The sequence below is a fragment of the Petaurus breviceps genome, unplaced genomic scaffold (assembly GCF_028583685.1).
Source record: "Petaurus breviceps papuanus isolate PSGF00001 unplaced genomic scaffold, PetGlider_PUasm1.0 91041, whole genome shotgun sequence".
NCBI lineage: Eukaryota > Metazoa > Chordata > Mammalia > Diprotodontia > Petauridae > Petaurus > Petaurus breviceps.
In genome coordinates this window covers 24,828,258-24,849,984 of record NW_027187400.1, presented here as the reverse complement: position 1 = coordinate 24,849,984, position 21,727 = coordinate 24,828,258, and the positions used below count along the sequence as shown (strand labels likewise).

General features: G+C 39.9%; 1 protein-coding gene across 4 annotated transcripts in view; it reads right to left on the bottom strand.

Annotated features, from left to right (window-relative positions):
* Nucleotides 1-21,727, bottom strand: part of CLSTN1 (calsyntenin 1) — a 94,818-nt gene that overhangs the window by 70,437 nt on the left and 2,654 nt on the right. The gene's annotated exons all lie outside the window — the stretch shown is intronic.

The following is a 21,727-nucleotide window of genomic DNA, read 5'->3' as shown; positions in this document are numbered from 1 at the left end:
AAAAGAAAAAGAAAAGGGACGGGATCAAAGTAGAGAATAGAACAAGTGGGAGGTGGGATAGGAGGGAGGGAAATATAGCCAGTCTTTTACAATGTATCTACCATGTTATTGTTTTGCATTAGCCACAGCAGTACAGCCTATACTGAACTGCTTATCTTCCCAGTAAGGGTGAGTGACAAGGGAGGAAGGGAATGAATCTGAAATTCAATGTTTTAAAATCAAATACTCAAATATATATATATATATATATATATATATATACATACTATTATTAATACTATTTTACATGTAATTGGGAAATAAGATATACAGGCACTGGGGCATAGGGATCCACTGGAAAAGTGGAAAGGGGTATGGGAGAAAATATGGGAGAGAGCAGATTGGAGGAGAGGATATCCTGTGGCACTGCTATTTTGGGGCAGTGGGTAGGGGAAAAATGGGGAAAAAATTTGTAACTCAAAATCTGGCAGAAATGAATGATGTAAATTAGAAATTAATAAAGCATTTGAAGAATAATTCCTCCCTTAATTGATTTTCTTGTTTATCTTCCCTATTTTCTCCCCTTTCTCGCTCGTTTCCATATTGAGTATATATGTGTATGTATACATACAGATATAGATATATTTCTGTACCCAACTGTGTATATGTATTTTTCCCTCTCTTAGTCCAGTTCAGGTGAAAGAGTGAGGTTCAACTGTCAGCTATCTCTCCTCACCCTTTCACTCCTTGTTTGTATAGACCCCTCCTCAGTCCTGGGATCTATGACCCCAAAACAGGGAGTGAGCAATAGTTGTCAGAAGTACCTCTTCCTGTATCCTACACAAATTTAGGTCCCTTCTGATGGATGTGAGACTTTTTTCCCTGGTATATAGCCTCTTTCTGCAATGAAATGTTCCACCTAGCATGCTGCTGGCCCAATTCCATCCCTAGTGTCCATGGATCTCTGTCTGTCTCCCTATGCTGACCTGGGATGGAAAAAATGACTTTTTTTTTTATTCTATTTTCCAATCAGGATTCAGTCTAGTGAATTTTCTAGATGTGTCTGAAAAGAATTATCCACTACACGCATTTTTAAAATCTAAGTTGTTACTACATCCTGTACATCCATCTGAGTTCATCTTTTTGTGTCTTTAGTATTTCATTCTTGCTACCTTCCTAACCCTCCTAGGCAAACTTTACCTGTAGATTTTTAGTTCACAAGATCCTCCCTATCTTTTCTCTGAACCCTTTAAAATCTGCTATATAAAAACCTAAAGGGCCTCTCAGAATATATTCCCTCTCCTCCTCTATAACAAATTCTAAGATGGAGGGTCGGCTTCTCCTTAAGATTCCCATCATTTCCACTTCAAAAACCAATTCCTCCATGGTTGTGACAATCAGACCCAGAGTAGCTATTTCCTTGATGCTTCCTCCATCTTTCAACGACAAGACAAAAAATTTTTAGAGGCTCTGTTTTGCAGATCCAGAGCTCCAGCAAATGTCTGGATCACTGAAGTCTCCTCATTACTTTGGCAGGCTTCTGTGAGGCTCCCTGAATGCACTGTTCATTTCTTCTCCAGGGCGTCTGGAATAGAGGGGTGAAGACAACCACTTCCTCAAAACAGCCTATCTTTCAACTCTCTCCTTCAATCAGCTTTTACTAAGCATAATGTGTCAGGCACTATGGTAGGCAATGAGGACACAAATGCAAAGCTAAGCATCCCCCCTCCTCCAGGAGCTTCCAGTGTCCTAGGAGGATGTTTCCACAGTTAAGTAAATACAGGATATGTACAAAATACATAGATAATAAATCGAGAGTGGGGCAGCACTATCTAGTAGGGCAGGGGTGAGGAACCTCTGAAGGGCACATGTGGCCCTCTAGGTCCTCAAGTGCAGCCTTCTGACTGAATCCAAACTTCACAGGATAAATCCCCCTAATAAAAGGCTGCAGGTGCCTCACCCCTGAGTAGCGGAATCAGTAAGGGTCTTTGTAAGAGGTGACACTTGAGCTAAGCCTTGCAGGAAGCTCAGGGCTTCCAAGAAGTAAGAGAAAGTGGTCTGGGCCTAAGAAACATCCATGCAAAGGTAAAGAGATAGTAGACAGAAAGGGATATACAGGAAACAACAAAGTGATCAGTGTAGCTGGAGGGTAAAGTGCAAAAGGAGGCATAATGTGAAACAAATCAATTTGCATTTTATCCTAAAGGAAACAGGAGGCCACTGAAGAGCAGAAGAATAACTTGGTCAGGCCTCTGCTGCTCCAGACTTCCAGCCTAGGCTTTCATCTCACTCTGGAACCTTCCTCGCCATCCACTCTGACCCTAGAACATCCATCACCCCGGACGCCTCCTCACTCTGCCATGCTGGAACCCTTCTCCCACTGGTGAACTCCTCCTGATACCTTCATATGGGAGAAGGGCTCAGGTCAGTCAGCCTTCACTCCGCTCCCAGCGGTGCTTCTGACTCACCAGCTTCACACCCTGTCCCCACCTGGGCACTCACTCCCCCTACCTCCCTCCTGTACACTGTCTTCCTTCATTAGAGTATAAGCTCCTAGAGGACAAGAGCTGTTCTTTTTGCTTATATTCGCATCCCCAGCGTTTAACACAAGTGCCTGGAACATAAAGGTTACAACTTAATAAATGCTTGTTGCCTTGCCTCACCAGCCATCTAGAAGATATATCAGAAAGGACGCAGAAGCTTTCACAATAGTTCAGGCACAGTCCTGGGCTATGGTTATAATGTAAATTGAGATGAAAAGCTGAATAGGGAAGATACAAGAAAAATGACAAGCTCTGTTTTGGATGTGTTGAGTTTGAGATGTGCTTGGGACATCAAGGTAGAGACATCAAGCAGGCAGCTAGAGATGCAAAATGGGAACTGAAAAGAAAGGGAAGGGCTACATATGCAGACAGGGGAATCATATGCATAGAAGTAATAGCTGAATCCACACAAACTGTTGATATCACCCAAAAGATGCACAGAGAGATGAAAGTTCAAAAGACCTAAGATCCAACTAGCAGTAAGGGCTGGGAATATGCATGATGAACTTCCAAGGAAACTAGGAAGCCTCATTCTAACAGAAAGAGAGCCACAACAGAACAGTGGCCCCCAAAATACAGAGAGAGATGAAGATCTAGAAGGAGAGGACTATCAACAGTGACAAGCACTACAGAGAGGTCCAAAGGAGTGAGAAAAAGCCATTGGATTTAGCAGCCAAGAGCTCATCAGGGACCACACAGAGAACAGTTTCCAAAAAGTGAGCAACAAAAAACAAATCATAAGGAGCTAAGAAATGAATGGAAGACAAGAAGGCAGAGAAAACCAGTGTAAACAGTTTGGAGGTTTTACTTAACAGTCTAATTGATAAAAGGAAAACAGTTGAGAGTGAGAAAGAACAGCAGAGTTGAATGAAGAGGTTTTGTTTATTTGTTTTGTTTTCTTTTAGGATAAGGGAGAACCAAGAATGTTTACAGACAGCAGAAAAGGAGCCAGGGGATATTACAGGTTAAAATTAGGAAGAAAAACAAAAAGGAGATAACTGAAGGGAAAGCTCAGGGAAGTTACTAGAAGGATTGGTTATCAAAAGCATTAAATAGAAGAGCTAAGTTACTTAGCTCCCAGCCCACTGCCCGCAACCACTCTGTTCTAGTTGTCAAAAGCCCATTTTATCTAGACTACTCAATAATGCTTCAACCTTGACCTTTTTCTCCCATTTTCCCTACTTGCAGCCCTGAAACCAGACCTTCAGAGATTACCTCCCTGGAGAAGCTAAACTACCCAGCTCTGGAAATCCTGCCCTAGGCCCATGCTGTCCTGATTGATGGGGACCAATGGCCTTCCTCTAGACAGCCCCAGATCCAGCCATGCTTCAACCCAGGCATTTTCCTGCTATTCCCATCACCCCTTCATGTTAGTGTTCCACCTTTTGCTCTGGATATAATAATACCATGGCTTCTAGAAAGAAATGAGTCAGTCATTTGACTTACTGTTCCACTGACTATCCCTATGACTTCACAGATGAACACTCCTTTCCTGGGCCACCCACTCCCCATGCACTATAAGCCCCTTAAGGGCAGGAACTGCCACACTTTTGCCTGTATCCCTAGACCTTAGCACAATGCCTGCCATGTAGTTAGTGCTTAAAAATGCTTCTTCAGTCATTCATGCATGCATTATCAACCCACGGAGATTGAAACAGAAGAGGAAGGGAGTGCTGATGCTGAGGCACGTCCTTTCTGAACTAGATTCCAGGCATGGGTCTCATTTCACCAGGTCTCAGTAATTGCTATGAGGCCAGATCTGACTCCTTGCATTAAGAGTACTAGATCATTCATTCAAAGAAAAAGGAACTCACAAAAAAGGCAAGCCAGTCTAACTGAAGCAAGAAAGCACCTTAAAGGGAGAGACAGGAGACATCACTTATGTGCCAGGCAAATCAAAACACCACCACCATCCTGACCTGCATCTCAAATGAAAACAACTCAGGACCCTGAGCTCAATATATTTGGGAATAGCAATACTTCCATCCCAGTGCCCTCAGTCATCATCCTGGGAAGGTGAGCCCTGGAAACACTCCCTATCATTATGGTCAAAGATATCCTTTCTGGGGCAGCTAGGTGGCGCAGTGAATAGAGCACTGGCCCTGGAGTCAGGAGGACGTGAGTTCAAATCCAGCTTCAGATGCTTAATACTTACTAGCCATGTGACCTTGGGCAAGTCACTTAACCCCAACTGCCCTCCAAAAAGCAAAAACAAACAAACAAACAAAAAAAACAAAGATATCCTTTCAAATTCTCAGATTTTATGAATAAGGAACTTACAATCTTCTGGAGGAGATGCCAAAGGGTCCAAAAGTAAATCTAACACAAAATGGCATGTAAGAGGGGAAACATTAAGGCAAACTGCTCCAGGGGAATTTGAAAGGAAGAGATCAATTTCATATGGACAGATCAAGAAATACTTCAGGGGGGGCGGCCAGGTGGCTCAGCGAGTAAGAGCACCGGCTCCAGTGTCAGGATGACCTGGATCAAATCCGGGCTCAGATACTCAACACCACACCCAGAAATAATAACTGGCCGTGTAACCTTGAGCAAGTTACTTAACCCCAATTGCTTTAAAAAAAAAAAAAAGAAATACTTCAGGAGGTGGACCTTGTTCCCTTTGCTTGTACACATCTGACTCCTAAATAATCTTCAAGGTCCAGCTCAATGTTACTCAAAGTGCTGTGTAATTTCCCAAATGCAATCCAGGCTTTCTCCTAAGCCCATCTTATTATTCATCTTCTGTATCTAAGATATAGATATAGATACAGATACAGATACAGAGCACATACTAACCCAAAGGGCAGTCCATCAAGTCTTCCCATTCTACCTTCCCAGTCTCCCCCATCACTTCCCTCCATACTCTGCAGTCCAACCATAGTAGGCTCCTTGCTACTCCTCAATATGATGCTCTATATCCCACCTCCCTGCCTTTGCACTGTCTGTCTTCCATACTTAAGACTGTCCTTCCTCCTCATCTAAACCTCCCACAATCCCTGGTTTTCTTCAAGCCACAGTTTGAGCACTATCTGAGACTTTGCCTGATCCTCCAAGCTGCTATTATACCTTCTCCTCCAAGGTAATCTGGGATCTTTTGGTATGTACCTTGTATGTATATATGTGTGCGTGTATACGTATGTATAGACACACAGGTATATATGTCTATACATATACAAATATATACACATAAGTATATCTCCCCCCCCCAAAAAAAACTATATATTTCTTGACAACAGAGGCCATGTTTAACATCTGTCTTTTCATCCCCAAAAATGGAGTTTTGTGTCCAACACACAGTAAGCACTTATGTCTGGGGGTCAATCTTCCAAAGTATACTCAACACTAGTAGAAATACAATTATAAAAGACCACTGAAGAAATAAAGAACCTTTAATTAGGCAGATATTCAGTGCTCATGGCTGGGCCATACCAAAGTAATAAAAATGACAATACTATCAGAGTTTACAAAGTGGATTCTGTAACAAACTATTAAGAAGATATTTTACAGAGCTAGATAAGATAATAACAAAAGCTGAAAGATCTACAGTATTCAAGGAAATGATGAAAAAGTAAGAATGAAGGTAGAATAGCACTTCCAGACTTTAAACTATATTATAAAGCAGTACTCATCAAAACTACTTGATAATGATAAATTATAAAAATAGAAAAATAAATGAAACGGATAAGACAAGGAAAAATCAGAAATAATTAGTTCAATAATTTAGTTTGATAAACCCCCAAAACATAAATTATCTAGAAAAAAAAAACCTTTCTATTTGACAAGATTGCTGGGAAAAGTAGAAAGTAGTCTGGCAGAAAATAGAGTTAGACCAACATCATATAGCATACACCACAATAAAATAAAAAAATATATATGCTCAGTATTAAAAACCAATTATTAAAAAATTTAAAGAGATTAAAATAGATTCCATAATTGTGACTATTGGACAAATTCCTAACCAAGGGACAAAGCCAATAAGAAATGGCAAAAAAAAGGGGGGGGGGTGGACAGGTGGCACAGTGAGTAAGAGTGCCAGCCCTGGCATCAGGAGACCCGGGATCAGTTCCGGCCTCAGATACTTGGCACCCACACAAAATAACTGGCCATGTAACCTTGAGCAAGTTACTTAACCCCAATTGCTTTAAAAAAAAAAAAGAAATGGCAAAAAAAAAAGATAAATTTTATTAAATTAGAAAAAATTTTACATGAACAAAAGTAATGAAACTAGGATAACAGAAATGATCAACTAGAAAACAATTTGTATCAAATATCTCTGAGAAGAGTCTGATATCCAGGACATAGGCAACACAAGGAAACAAAGATCAAAGTCTGTTTTTTCTAATAGCTAAGCCATCAAAGGATATGTATAAACAATTCTTGAAAGAAAAATTGCAAACTATTTTTTTTTGCCTTTTTTTTTGGAGGGGGGAAGGTTGGGCAATTGGGGTTAAGTGACTTGCCCAAGGTCACACAGCTAATAAGTGTTAAGTGTCTGAGGCCAGATTTGAACTCAGGTCCTCCTGACTCCAGAGCACTCAGTGCTCTATTCACTTCACAACCTAAATGCCCTGCAAACTATTTTTTAAAATTTGAAAGAATACTCCAAATCACTAAAAACAAGAATGACAATTTTTTTAAAAGTTGATGTTTCACCTCACACTAAGGAAATTTACAAAGATAACAAAAAGATGGCAACAGTTAATGTTGGATGGTTTGTGGAAAGATGGGTACATTAATGCACTGTTAGCAAGGCTTGAAGTAGTCCAACCATACTGAAAAGTAACTTGGAATTATGGCAAGAAAGTGACCAAAATATCCATACTCTTTGACCCAGAGATTCCAATAGTAAGAAATGTACCCAAAGAAGGTAGAAAAAAAAGGAAGGCCATAGTGACACCAAAATATTCATTGTAGCAATTTCCATGGCAGTAAAAAACCGGAAACAAAATAAGTGTCCATCCATTGGGAAATTGCTTAATAAACTATAACAGAAGAACATAATGGAATAATATTGTACTGTTAAAAGCAATGAACATGCCAACTGAGAAGAATGGAAAGACATGTCAACTGATGCTAAATGGAGTAAACAGAAAACAAAACACACAGATGATATAATTGTAAAGGGCAACAACAAAACTGAATGCCAATGAAAAGATAGGAAAATACACCTCCCTCCACTCCTCTGCAGAAGGCGAAGTCCACAGTACATATAATATCAGACTTTTTCAATATGTTGACTGTTTTTGTTGAGAATTTTTTTTATACTGCTTCCTGTTTTCTATTCTTTTTTTAGAGAATACTCTCTAAGGGAGAAAAGAGGGGAAAAGAAAAGGGAAAGAACAGATAACCTTCAAACAAAAATAAAATCAATAAAAATATTTTTAAATAAATTCTAGGGGTGGCCGGTAGGACAGCGAGTAAGAGCACCAGCTCCAGTGTCGGGATGACCTGGGGATCAAATCTGGGCTCAGACACTTAGTACCCACCCAGAAATGCCTGGCTGTGTAACCTTGAGCAAGTTTGCTTAGGGGCAGCCAGGTAGCCCAGAGAGTAAGAGCACCAGCTCCAGTGGCGGGATGACCTAGGGATCAAATCTGGGCTCAGATACTTAGCACCACACCCAGAAATAATTGGCCGTGTAACCTTGAGCAAGTTACTTAACCCCGATTGCTTTAAAAATAAAAAAAGAATAAATTCTGTATGATACTAAGTGATTAAACTTGGCACCAGTAAAAAGACAGGAGGAAGCCCTTCTCCTGCTTCTTTTCAGAGGTGGGGGGAGGTGAACACTGCCCATAATATCAGACTTTTTTCAATGCACTGATGTTTTGGTTGGTTTTGCAGAATCTTTTTAGTAGGTCTTGGGTATTTGTAAGTGTTTGTGTTTGTAATGACAGGAATGGCCAATGAGGGCCTTACAGCATGTACAATATGCTCTGCCTGGTACCAATCCATAGGGAGACCCAGTGAGCCTGCTTCTGGAAATGTGTGATACCATGTAACTGAGGAGCCCTCCCCAGTTCTGCATATGTGTCAGTATACTGTGACTGTTGCCTGTGGACTGAGAAGAGATGAAAAGCCTTTCAATTAGCTGCTGAACCAGAAATTAGTATGCATACAAAAGGCATGAATAGATGAAATCAATCTCTCTTCTCTGATGGTGAGCCAAACAACAACTGTTGTAAGCCTCCAGGTAGGGAGAGAGGGAGCATTCTTGGAAACAGCACCTGCCACAGGTCCCTTATCTCCCCACCTGAGCAACCCTGTGGCCATGAACACTGAAGGTTTATTCCTGACTGATCTCAGATGAACAAGTACCTGCTTGACCTAGTCCATCAATGAAATAACCCCAACAATTGAGAGATATCCTGCAAGTAAAACAGCTACTGTCCATCAGTCCTGTCCCACCCAGAAATGAATGGGGAGGGGGAGAGGGGAAGAGGGGAAGAGGGGAAAATATTGGTTACCATTTTAAGTTTTAATTCACTCTCCCCAGGAACTGAAATGGGTGACAAGGGTGAGTTTCTGGTTTTAAAGGTTTTGAAACTTTTTGTACTTTTGACTTTGCTGTATCTTTTCAGTAAAATATCCCTTTGTAATAATTATTTGATGTTAATTGATTTGAGGAGTTATCAACTGATATTGTGGCAATAATGACTGGCAATTAATATTGTGCGGAAGGGGAACACTGAAAGAAGATTCATGAGCAATTGTACTGGAGAAAGACACGCTGGACTGTTCAAAACCCCGAGGGGAGAAGTAGTCGCACTTGGGGAATGCCAGCTACCAGTGTTAGTGGAAGCTGGCAGAGGGAGCCCAGAGCCTAGATTTGCTCTGTGTAACATCAGACTGTAAGCTCCTTGAGGACAGGGATTATTTTTGCCTTTCCTTATATCCCCAGCACTTAACACAGAGCCTGGCACATAGTAAGTGCTTAATAAATTCTTGCTGATTGACTGGTATGGAATTCATGGCCTCCTAACATGCTCACACCCACAACAAAATAGTATCTGTTGTATTCAAGAAGACTGGTCTGAAAATGCACTGTGGATAACATATGAGTCAAGGCAGTGGGAAGAAAAGGGAGGGCAATAAATAAGTAAAATCCTCACACAGGCTAGCCGCTAGGAAGTCTGTTTTGTGATGCTTCACATTTAAACCAGGTACTCCCCAATCGTACAGAATCAGAGCTAGAAAGAACCTGAAGATCCCATCTTTGCCTTCTCCACAAGTGGTCTGCCAGTTTCCACCTGGATCACTGTGAAAGGGGAATGGCATGACTTCTACCCACTAGTTCCTTATTCTTGACCTCTGGGGTCAAGAACAAGGTAGTCTATTGCCACAATGACATCCCTTAATACATTCATAGACAGCTCAGTCTTCTCCAGGCTAACTTTCAGCAACCAAATGAATATTTATACCCTATTCTAAGACTTATACTATTCTAATATTCTTAGAAGAATTTTATTAAATGCCTCTTAGTTAAGGAGCAAAAAAGATTTCAGGCACTTTGAGATGGAGTTTGTTTAACCTCTCCTAAATAAAAACATCTTTCATAAGAGCTATGAACAATTGTCAAATAGTCAACAAGCACTTATGAAATACCTACTGTGTGCCAGTACTAAGTTAAGCCCTAGGGATACAAAGTAAGGCAAACAGCCCCTGCTCTCAAGAAGTTCACAGACTAATGGAGAAGATAACATGCAAACAACTCTGTACTTTCAAACAAAGCCAAACTCAGAGTGTAAGATAGTCAACTTCTTTCTTTTTATTAATTAATTTTTCGTTTTCAACATCCATTTCCACAAGATTCTGAGTTCCAAATTTTCTCCCCATCTCCCCCCATGCCAAGATGGCATGCATTCTGATTACCCCTCCCCAAGTCTTCCCTGCCTTCTGTCACCTCCTTCCCCCTTACTTTCTTTTTTTTTTTTTTTTAAAGCAATTGGGGTTAAGTAACTTGCTCAAGGTTACATGGCCAGTTATTATTTCTGGGTGTGGTGCTGAGTATCCGAGCCCAGATTTGATCCAGGTCATCCCGACACTGGAGCCGATGCTCTTACTCGCTGAGCCACCTGGCCGCCCCACCCCCTTACTTTCTTGTAGGGCAAGACAGATTTCTCTATCCTACTGCCTTATTTCCCAGTTGCATGTAAAAACAATTTTTAACATTTGTTTTTAGAACTTTTGTGTCCCAAATTCTCTCCCTTCTTCCCTCCCCACCCACCCTCATTGAGAAGACAAGCAATTCAATACATATATATGTAGTTACGTAAATAGTTCCATAACAGTCATGTGTGAAAGACTAACTGTATTTCGCTCCACCCTATCCCGCCCCCCATTTATTTTATTTTTCTCCTTTGACCCTGTCCCTTTTCAAAAGTGTTTGCTTTTGACTACCCCCTCCCCCAATCTGTCCTCCCTTCTATCATTCCCCCCCCATCCCCTTCCCTTACTTTCCATACAGTCAACTTCTTGGCCAAAAGATTGTACATTTAATAGTGGCAGCTAGGTGGCACACTGGATAGAGCTTAGGACTTGGGAGTCAGGAAGCCTTGAGTTCAAATTCTGCTTCAGACACCTAGTAGCAGTGTGACCCTGGGCAAGTCAAAATATCTCAGCCTCAGTTTCTTCATCTGTAAAATGGGGAGAATAGCACCGACATCCCTAGGTTGTTGTAAGGATAGAATGAGTTAACATGAAAAGTGCTTTACAAACCTTAAAGTGTTAGCTATTTTTTTTCTTTGCTTTTTGGAGGGCAATTGGGATTAAGTGACTTGACCAAGGTCACACGGCTAGTTTTTGTGTTAAGTGTCTGAGGCCGAGTTTGAATCTAGGTCCTCCTGACTCCAGGGCCAGTGCTCTATTCACTTTGCCACCTAGCCACCCCCAGTGCTAGCTATTATTATCAAGACATCTTGCAACTTGCACGGTTCCAGACAAAGAATATCCATCTGAGTAGCTCTCTGGCTGAAGGCTTTTTCATCCTTTACTACTTTTTCAATCATTTTACCACAGGGGTGAGCAGAGCTAGCAGATGATTTTCAGATTGGTCCAATTAATTTTATTAGCTATTTCTAATTGTTTAAAACTAGTGACAAAATGGATTAAGGAGTAAGGATTTCAGCTACTTAGCCTAATACAATACATATCCTGACAGGTGTGGGTGGTCACAGGCAACCATTTGAAAGCCTCCTCCTCAAGATGAGGGATATATATCACCATGGGATACAATTACCCTATTTCTGAGATCTATCCTCACATCCTTGAGGCTACTGGGATATAAAAATGCTAATTACTATTATTGTCATATATCCTATTAGGAGGCTAGAGCAAAGGGAAGTTAACAAAGTGACAGCTTTACATGGAAAATTTGTCAGTGCCTTAAGTAACCTGTAAATAACAACGCTAAGTAAGCTCTACCGGCGGTTAAGTCCTCAGTTCCCAAGGGTTCATTATCATCACAACAGAGATGACTCTTCATAATCTCTCCTGAACTCCAGTCCCATCTGATTGCTCCCAGCAGCCTACTGGACATCTCTCTAAACCTGAATGGAAGTCCTCTATGCTTCTAAAACTCGAAACTAAACTACTTAAACCTTCCCCCTAAACACGAAGTTACCTAGCAACCTCCCTTTATAACCTGGGAACCATCCCTCCACACCCCTCCCCATCCAATCAGTCAAGACAGTTCTGCCTCCATAACATCTCCCACTTGGGTCCTCTTCTATTTACACAGACTCCTCATTTCTTGTGTGGGCAATTTCAATCTCCCCCAAGTGTTCTCCTTGCTTCCAGTCTCCAATTCATCCTTCAGACGACCACTAATTTGACATTCCTAAAACACGGATCTGACCTTATCACTGCCCCACCCCCAAATCTCCCATGGCTCCCAAGTACCCCTAAGAGAAAACAGACAGTTCTCAGCTTGACATTTAAAGCCTTCCCCAATCTGGATCCTGCCTACCTTTCCAGTCTTACTTCACCTTATTCACCCTCATACACCCTGCTCCAGTCACTCTTATCTAACTGTTCTGTCTAGGCTAGCTGTACAGTTATAGCAGTGATCTACTATTTCTGGACTACACTCTTCTATTTTCATCTTGAAAAAGCCCTAGCACAGGTCAGGCCATTCCTGGGGCCTCTTATCAGTTAGTCCTCACTTGTGAGATTACCTTTTATTACTTTGTATGTATTTACTAATGTATCTGCTGTAACTTCATTTCTCTCTCACACACGCCATGTAAGCTTGAGGGCAGGGACTGATGTGGAGTAACTTCTGTCCATCCACACTTTATACAAAAACTCATCACCATCCTTAACTATGTCTAAAATGGGTTAACTGAAAAAGCATTACATTCTTCATTTCAGAGTACAGTAGCAAACTTTTAAACATCCCTTTGCATATAGAGTCCATCCTCCACAGCTGCCAGTGATATTCCTAAAGCCCAAGTCAGGTGACAGACATCACTCTCTAGCTCAATAAACTCTGCTGTATCTCCCTACTACCTCTGTTTGGCATTGCCCTTCATGCACTATGACATCTAGCCGAAGTGGCCTTCTTGAGGGTCTTCAAATGACATTCCATCTCTCACCTCTGTGCTTCTGGTCCCGATGCCTGGAGTGTCCTCCTTCCCCCCTGCCATCTCTTTGAATTCCTAGCGTCCTTCAGAAGTCAGCTGAAGAGCCACTTCCTTTCTGATGCCTCCCAGCTACTAGAACTTCCACCAAAAAATTAGCTTGTATTTGCTTTGTACAGTTATGGGAGTACATGTCTCTCAATAAGCATTTTGGTTGAATATAAGCATTTTGACAGCAGGCCACGATCCATTTCTGTCTTTAACTCTCCAGCATCTAGCACAGTGCTAGGCACAAAGTGGGCACTTAATGAACATTTACTGACTGAATGCCATCAATAAGAGAATTCATAGAAATCACTCTCAGAGTCCCTTGAACTGAAGGTTTCATTCTACATGAATAATTCCTAAATAGATAACTTTTTTAGAATTATGAGTAACTTAAGATTAAAGTATGACACAAAGAAAAAGAAAGAAAATGGGAAGATCTCAAAAGGTACATTAATATTCATATGAAATATAAAAGGAGACACATGTCAAGTAGTTCAAATATAAGAAATAAGATCATAAAAGCACCTTTGCAAAGTGGCCATTCTACATTTAACTAACGAAAGAAGATCAGTAGAAAAAGAAACTACCCTCAGCTTCACCCTCTGGAAGGGCTGGGTTTAAATACAATCTGATACAATCTGCCACGTAAAACTCAATGTGTGACCCTGGGCACAACCCCTCAATGCCCTAGGGAACTTTCTAAGATTGCAAATTAAAGGGCAATTGATAGAGGGAATTTCCTCACAGTGAGTTTAAATCACAGACCCCCAAAAAAACTAAACACAAAAAAATCAACTAATCAGCATAATCAAAAGTCATCAACTGTTAATGCCTTCTAAACTATCTAATGTTTTAAATATTCTACATCCCCAGTTCCTGATTTAAAGCCAGGAGTTCTTGTTCCTGAGGGCTGAATGTCTACTTCCAATATAATTAAGTAGAAATAATCCACCCTATTTAAGCTGCTACAGGAATAAAGAAACATTTTAGTTGTCCTGTCCTAAGATAAATTCAATATCCTGCTACCCCAAGGGTCACTGCCGGAAATGCAATTAGATCTAGGTCATACCACAAGATCATTTTGAGGCAAGTAACTGAAAAAACAGACTGTTGTAATAACCATGGTATGTATGAAATGACGATAAAAATGCATATAACTGACCAAAGGCACTTAAGGAAATATATCTTCATCTATATCCCTAAATTACCAGAGACAAACTCCAGACAAAGTGCTTATCAATTCTGTGGCTTACACAAAGCCAGAAGGAGTAACTAATATGCTGAATGTCAGCATTAGGCTCAAAAAGGGTCCGTGTCCACTGAAATTGGTGTTAAGTTTAGGCAGAAGAAATGTAATAAGGGTAAACTCAAAACCAAATGCATAAGTATAGACAGGGAAGGAGAGATGTAGCTTAGGAGTAATTTGGGTGAAAAATTCCATTGAGAATCAAAAATCTGGAATGGTCACCTAAAAAGCTAATTCAACCTTAAACCACATTAACAAAACACAGCATCCAATTCTACAAGCTGGTATTTATCACCTACTACTATGTGGGAGGCACCATGTTAAACTATGAGAATTTGAGACAAAACTAAAACTGTCCCTTACATTCTACTGAGGAGATAAAACAGTTAAACAGATAAACAACCTAATTTGAGATAGAGGACACTAACTAGAGGGCTCAAGCAAGGTTTACCACAGGAGGGGGCATCTACATTGTAATAAGGTATTCTACAATGATGAGACCAAAAGTCAATGAAGGTAAATGAAGTCATGGAACATTTTGAGTCCACTTCTTTATGTCTCACCCCTGACAGTAACACTTCTGACAAATCCTTACTTCAGTTTCCCCCCCTTACCCCTTCTACCATCAAGAATGGACCATATGGTAAACAGATTTTTGTCCAATGTTGTGTTCCACTAGCTAAAATAGGACATCTATCCATTGATGGCAACCATGCTCTTGAAACCCAGCCAAAATCAGCACCTTATAAACAAAAATCTCTACTGAAAATTAATTTTCCAAAGCATCCTGATTTTTCCAACAGCAATGCTGATCCTCCAAATTAAACTAACCTATGGTATCAGAGCATTAGAAAATACAAGGTATAAGAAGATATTGAGCATAAAAACTTAATTAGGATAGACAGCTCTACTTATTTTCTGTGTCACTAAAGGTTTATTAGAAAGTCCATTTTAACAAATTTTTTTCTAAAATTACCAGTCAATTAAATCTTATAGAGCCTCAGGATCAAGATTATGATTTTTTAAATTAATGTAGAGTATTATAAATACACATGTATTTAGTATATATACATGCATATGAGACAAAAATATATGTGTATAGGTTTACATATCATTCCTCCATTCCCTACAGAATGCAAACTCTTTGGGGGCAAGAATATACTAAGTTTTTAAGAAATGCTTGATGATCTAGTGATACATAGAAAATAATATTGACTCCCAGAAGTTGCTTTTTCCAAAAGATTTTTATCATATCTTCCTCCTTGCCTTTTCCTCCTAAAAATAAAGAAAAAAATATCTGATGAAGATTTCACTATACAGCATTAAACTGCCACCATTCAATATCAGTTATTTTTGTTTCTTTACCATTGTCTCCAGAGTCAAACAAATTATTCCTACTGTGTTAATAAAAACACTAAAATATTGTTTGAAAAAAAACATTTTAAGTGAAGTATTAACGTCTGTCTTCCGTTAAAATTTCCTCAAAGTTGTTGCTTCTGCATAACGTGAGGTAACTTAAAGAAGCATTTCTGAATAAGCTGGAAGATGCCATCTTAAATAACGAACCTAGAGAGCTACAGCAATTTCTGAAATCTGCACATTTACTAAGAGAATAAGATAGGATCATTCCCCCTACCGGACTTTTAAGGATAAAGGATCTTCAGGACTTACCACCCCTAATTCTGCGATCTCGTTCAGCTCTTAATTTAATAGACTCTTACGAACTTACAGTAGCTTATATTAGAATTTCCAAAAGAAAGTTCAATGGACAGCTAGGTGGCACAGTGAATAGAGCACCAGCGCTGGAGTCGTCAGGAAGACCTGAGTTCAAATCCAGCCTCAAACACATAACACTTATTAGCTGTGTGACCTTGGGCAAGTCACTTAACCCCAATTACCCCTCCAAAAAAAACAAAAGGAATTTCAAGTGGCTTGCTGACTGTCCAAGCTGTACCTCTGACTCTCACCACGCATACACCACTGTGCTCTATCTGGTTTCTCCAGTTCTTCCCTCACAGAAGCCCTACAGGGCAACCTATGCATCCGGCAGCATGCTCATCCTCACTGTACAAACAAGTGCATGAAGGAGAGCCCCCAATTAAGATGGCCTGCCCAGTTCCACAGCTAAAACTGGAGCCCAGTGCTCCTGACCGAGGTCAGTGCTCTTCTCATTGGGTCCCAGTAGCCTCTCCCATGTATCCTTGTAAACAAACATAATAAGGATACCATTCGGATAATGACAAGCATATAGAGGCTCAGCAGGGGGGAATTTTTGGTTTTCCCGTCATTGTCAATACCATGTTTTTTTCTTAACTGCCATAATAACAAGGGCTATGGTGCATTTCCACCTAACTCAGTAAACCCAGCCCACTTTTTCCTTTCCTAAGAGGCCAAGTGGGAATCAAACCCAAAGGAGCTGCCTCCTACAATTAGAGATGACAGAAACACACTTGGAATATCAACTTAAACTGAAGACAACAGTGAGAAGATCAAACATCCAATCCTTAGTTCACCCGTGACTGACATGAGGTCATTATTAAAAACAGAACAAGCAGCAAACTGTTAAGAGTTTAGGTAAATGAAGTCATGGTTCACTTCTTCATTAAGGGATTATGGAAAAAAATACAATCACTTTTCTGTTCAATATCTTTTTATTTTCCTATTATGCACTAGAGCTATCTAATGCATCTTTGGCCTTCTTGTGAAGAAGGGTTCCTCATCTCTGACATCATCTGAAATAAATAACATGCCTAACCAAGAAGAAACCAGGAAGTCATCACTTATCAATTCTAGTCATCGGATAGAAATAAAGCCATTCTCAGGTAGAGAAGAAGTCAAAAGAGAGGAAGATTTTTCAAAAAGAATTACCAATGGGGTATAGAAATCCATCTTGCCCTACAAGAAAGTAAAGAGGGGGGGGAGAGGGAGGAGGATGTAAGAGAGAGCAGATTGGGGGAAGGGGTATTCAGTATGTTTGCCATCTTGGGGTGGGGGATAGGGGAGAGAGAGGGAGAAAATTTGCAACTCAAAATCTCGTGGAAATAAATGCTGAAAACCAAAAATAAATTCATTGATCAAAAAAAAAAAAAAGAATATAAGCTTTTTGAGACCAGGGATTGTTTTGTTTCTTTGTATCCCTATCCCTTGACACAACACCTGGTACATTATAGGTCCTTAATAAATGTTTTTTAGTTGATTGATTGAGTTGATGGGCTGAATAAAAGTAAAAGTGATAGTGTCTGGCCTCAAGGAGCTTACATTCTATTAAAAAAAAAAGAATTACCAATTATAAATGACCACATGAAAACATGCTGCAAATCATCAATAATATGAGGAATGCAATTTAAAACTCTGAGGTTTTAACTCATATGAAAATTGGTAAAGATGACAAAAATGGGAATAGCCAATAGGGAAGCTATGGACTGATCCAATGATTCTGATATTGATCTAATGATTCCAAACATCAATTTGGAATTATTACACAATAAAAGTAACTGAACTCTTCATACTCTTTGACACCATACCCCACTACTGGGCAAGGAAGTAGGAGACACAAAGTCCAAACTATTTAAAAATGTTCAGAGCATCATACTCAGTGGTAGAAGAACTGAAAATAACGTGGGCACCAACTGAGTAGGGAATTGCTGAAAAAACAAACTGGCATATGAATGAAATGGAATATTACTGTGCAGTAAAAAATGACCAATGATATGAACTCATGAGTGCCTACAGATTCAAAGAGGCAGAAAGGTGGCAGTGCTCAGAGAACTAGACCTAGTGGCCGAAAGATCTAAGTTCAAATCCAACCTCACACACATTCTAGTTGTGTGGCCTTGGGCAAGTTATATAACCTGTTCACCTCAGGTTCCTCAACTGTGAAATGAGTATAACAACACCTTCCCCTCCAAAGTTGCTGTAAGGATCAAATGAGAACATATTTGTAAAGCACTTACAAACAGTGCCTAGAAAATGAGGTGCTTAACAAATGCTCACTATCTTCATCATCATCATCTCCATCACCATCTCTGTTCAGGTGATTTCCAAATCTCATAACCAACAGTCACCTCTCACCTATTTTCCAGTCCTCCTCCTGGATGTTCCTTAAACTCATCATGGACAAAACAAAACGCACTCTCTTTCCCCCAAAATCCACCCCTCTTCCATCCTCACTACCCTAATTCTGTCAATCATTTTCTTCAAAACCTAAAAGACGGTTTGGCTAGGTGGCGCAGTGAATGGAGGCCCTGAGTTCAAATCCAGCATCAGACACTTAACACAAAACTAGCCGTATGACCTTGGGCAAGTCACTTAACCCCAATTTCCCTGCCTTCCCTCCAAAAAGTTAAAAAAAAAAAAACCTAAAATACTTTGAACTCTCATTCATTCCCACTCCTAGCCAATTGCCAAGTTTTGCTAATTTCACCTCAATCTCTCTCCACTCCATCCCCTTCTACTCCAGACTCTCATCACTTCCTGCCTGACCTATGTCCTGTCTTCCCCCTTTCAAAATAGGGCACAGATGGGGGCAGGGGGGATAATTGTGATGTAGAGACAAAAGGTAAGTGTATCTCCTAAGTCATCACTGCTCAAACTGCACCCTAAAAAACCCTGAAGTTTTGCAAAGCAGTCCAAGGGGTTCAATGAAGAAAAGAGTTGTCAGGTCAGATGGGCACACACAGCAAATCTGTCCACTTTGCTATCTATCAATAACATATAATGTATGTGTTCAGCAAATGCAAAGAATTTTGGAGACTGGTGGAAATTGAGCATGCGACAAAGTCATTCTGACTAGAATCAATCACCAAAAGCACCAAAAAATGTATATTGCATTATTGATTTTCTCAGTACAGAGCCTGAAGAATAACATAGTTTGGGCTTGAAATTTTCTTCTTGGATTTTGCTTTGTCTTATGGGTTACAAGGTCATTTTTTTTAAGTTGTTAAGTTGCAAGTCAAGGAATATTGATCTCCAAAGAAATGAAACTAGAAATCACTCAAAGGCAATAGGGAAACGGATGGTAGATATAAACAGGCAACACGTCACAAGTGAGTAATTATGGAGAACAAGTGAGATAATAAAGGATGTTATCAAAGAAATGTATGGGGAGGAGATGGGTAGGTCACCACCATCAAACAGCCTATGTGCTCCATTTGTATCTCTCTGACTTCAAGAGAAACGGAGAAAGACTTCTAGCACATCAGTGAAGCCCAATAGCAACCATGTGAGAATGTGAGAAGAGTTCCATAGGAGAAGCAGGCAGGTATAAAAAGGTCGCAACTTGTATCTTTGAAAAGAATCGTCATATCAATGAGATCACAGAACCATCTGAATATCTGAGCTTTTCTTTTTTTTCAGCCTTCTATAATCAACTTTATGACAAAGTTCATCACAAACTGCTGGGTACAAACAAGAAGTCTGAAGAATCAAAAAGTTAATATTGTCAACAACTAACTTTAATTGTAAGGTGACCGTAAAACAAACACTAGGAGTCTGGTTTGAACGCCAATAATCTTATGCTACCAAATTTTGTAAAACTGTTTTGTAATTCAGATAAAAATCCCGAGGCATTTATAAACAGAACATAGCATATATTAAAACACAACTAGAATTTTACAGGGGAAAATGGGATGAACCCACCCCCCCAAAAAAAATACTGGCTTAAATAAAAGGAAAAATGCAAATTGCTATGAAGCATCATTTATTGGGTCAGCTATCATATCTAATATTGTTCCCAGTTACAAAGCACTTATTTATAGTGATCACGTTATTCTCAACAAGTTGTTTGTACTATTTTTAGATTTAGGTAAAAAAAAAAAAAGGTTTTTTTTAATCAGTTTTGTTATTTGGTACCATTTCTAATAGGCATTTCTTTAAAATTTTCTTTTAAAGATTTTCAGCCAAGGTTCCCCTAAAGTTTTAATTAAAAGCAAAGAATTCTGACAGGAAAAAAATAAGAACCATTAATACAATTTAAGAAGGGTATTGGGCATGATCAAAAGAGTTGAACTTAGGTCAGGAGTTTGGAGATATAGTTCCCACTGAAACTTACTAGGCTGTGTGACCATTAACAAGTCACTTGACCCTCTCTGTGCTTCTGTTTCTGAAGCTATAAAATGGGTCCCACTACCAAGGGGGCCACTCAGCTGTAAAATGGCACAGCTCCCAAGAGCTGAAGTGAAGAAAGACCTTCACCAACATAGAGATATGAGCTACTATATTATTATCATCATCATAACTGAATATGGTATGTGGCTATGCTTAATGAGAATGATTTCCCTAGGATAATAGTAATTTCTTAAACACCAAAACATACTAGGAAATGTTGGGAACTTGGGTCCGGGACATGTCTTACCCACAAACTGTAATTCACAGCTCAGTAACTATATTACTGATTTTTTTTTTTCAGAACCACAATTACAACTAAAACTGACATTTAAAAGTCTTCATAAAATGACAAATACTTGTTAAAGTACAGTATTTTAATATTTAGTTCAGCCTTCTGTTCAGCATTTTGTCATATGGTGACTGGCCTAGAACCAATGGTTTAGAAATGAAATTAACCAAGTAGCTGTACTACAACCACAAGAGTTGTTTAGAAGGTTACACAGATTGTCAGAGATGAAAAGTTCATATATTACTAGAAATAATGCTCTTTCATTTCCGACATTAGGAAGTCATCACAAATTGTACCCACAAATATAAGAACCACCCTTGAAATAAGATCATGCGTGATTTACTTTTATTAGCAATGAGGCACTAGTCACCTAACACAAGCAGAAGGCAATAAGGCAGGCCAAGTGATTGGTCCTTTCTTAAGACTAAGAAAAGCTGGAGAATTACACAGAACAGTAGTGACAAAAAAGCCCAAAGAGCTAACACAGTCTAGGAACCTCAGGGGAACAGGGTGTCCTGCACCAGACCACCTGTGGGATACTACTGCCTTCAGTTCTGGCCACATTCAGCAAGGTTAAGAGAGAAAGATAAATTGGAGAGGGACCAAGGAGGAATGTGCAGCCTGGTGAAAGGGCCCGAGGGGATCGAGGGGATGAAATGCATGTTGTAGCCTCCCAAGAGAATGTTAGCACCTCGTCAACACTAGCTACAGTTTAGATCTTGTCCTTGGGGCGTCAGAGAATAGTATATCATAGGCAATTACTGTTTCTTGAGTTGAAATGAATTCAAGGACTCTAATTATGTTATAATGGAGGAGCAATGGGTATGTTAAGATCTAAGCTGTGTGCAAAAATGTCCTCATGATGACAACTCTCTGGGAATGGGCAGCTTCAGCAAGGAGTGGGGTCTTTAAGCAAAACAGGGGTCTTCAAGCAAAA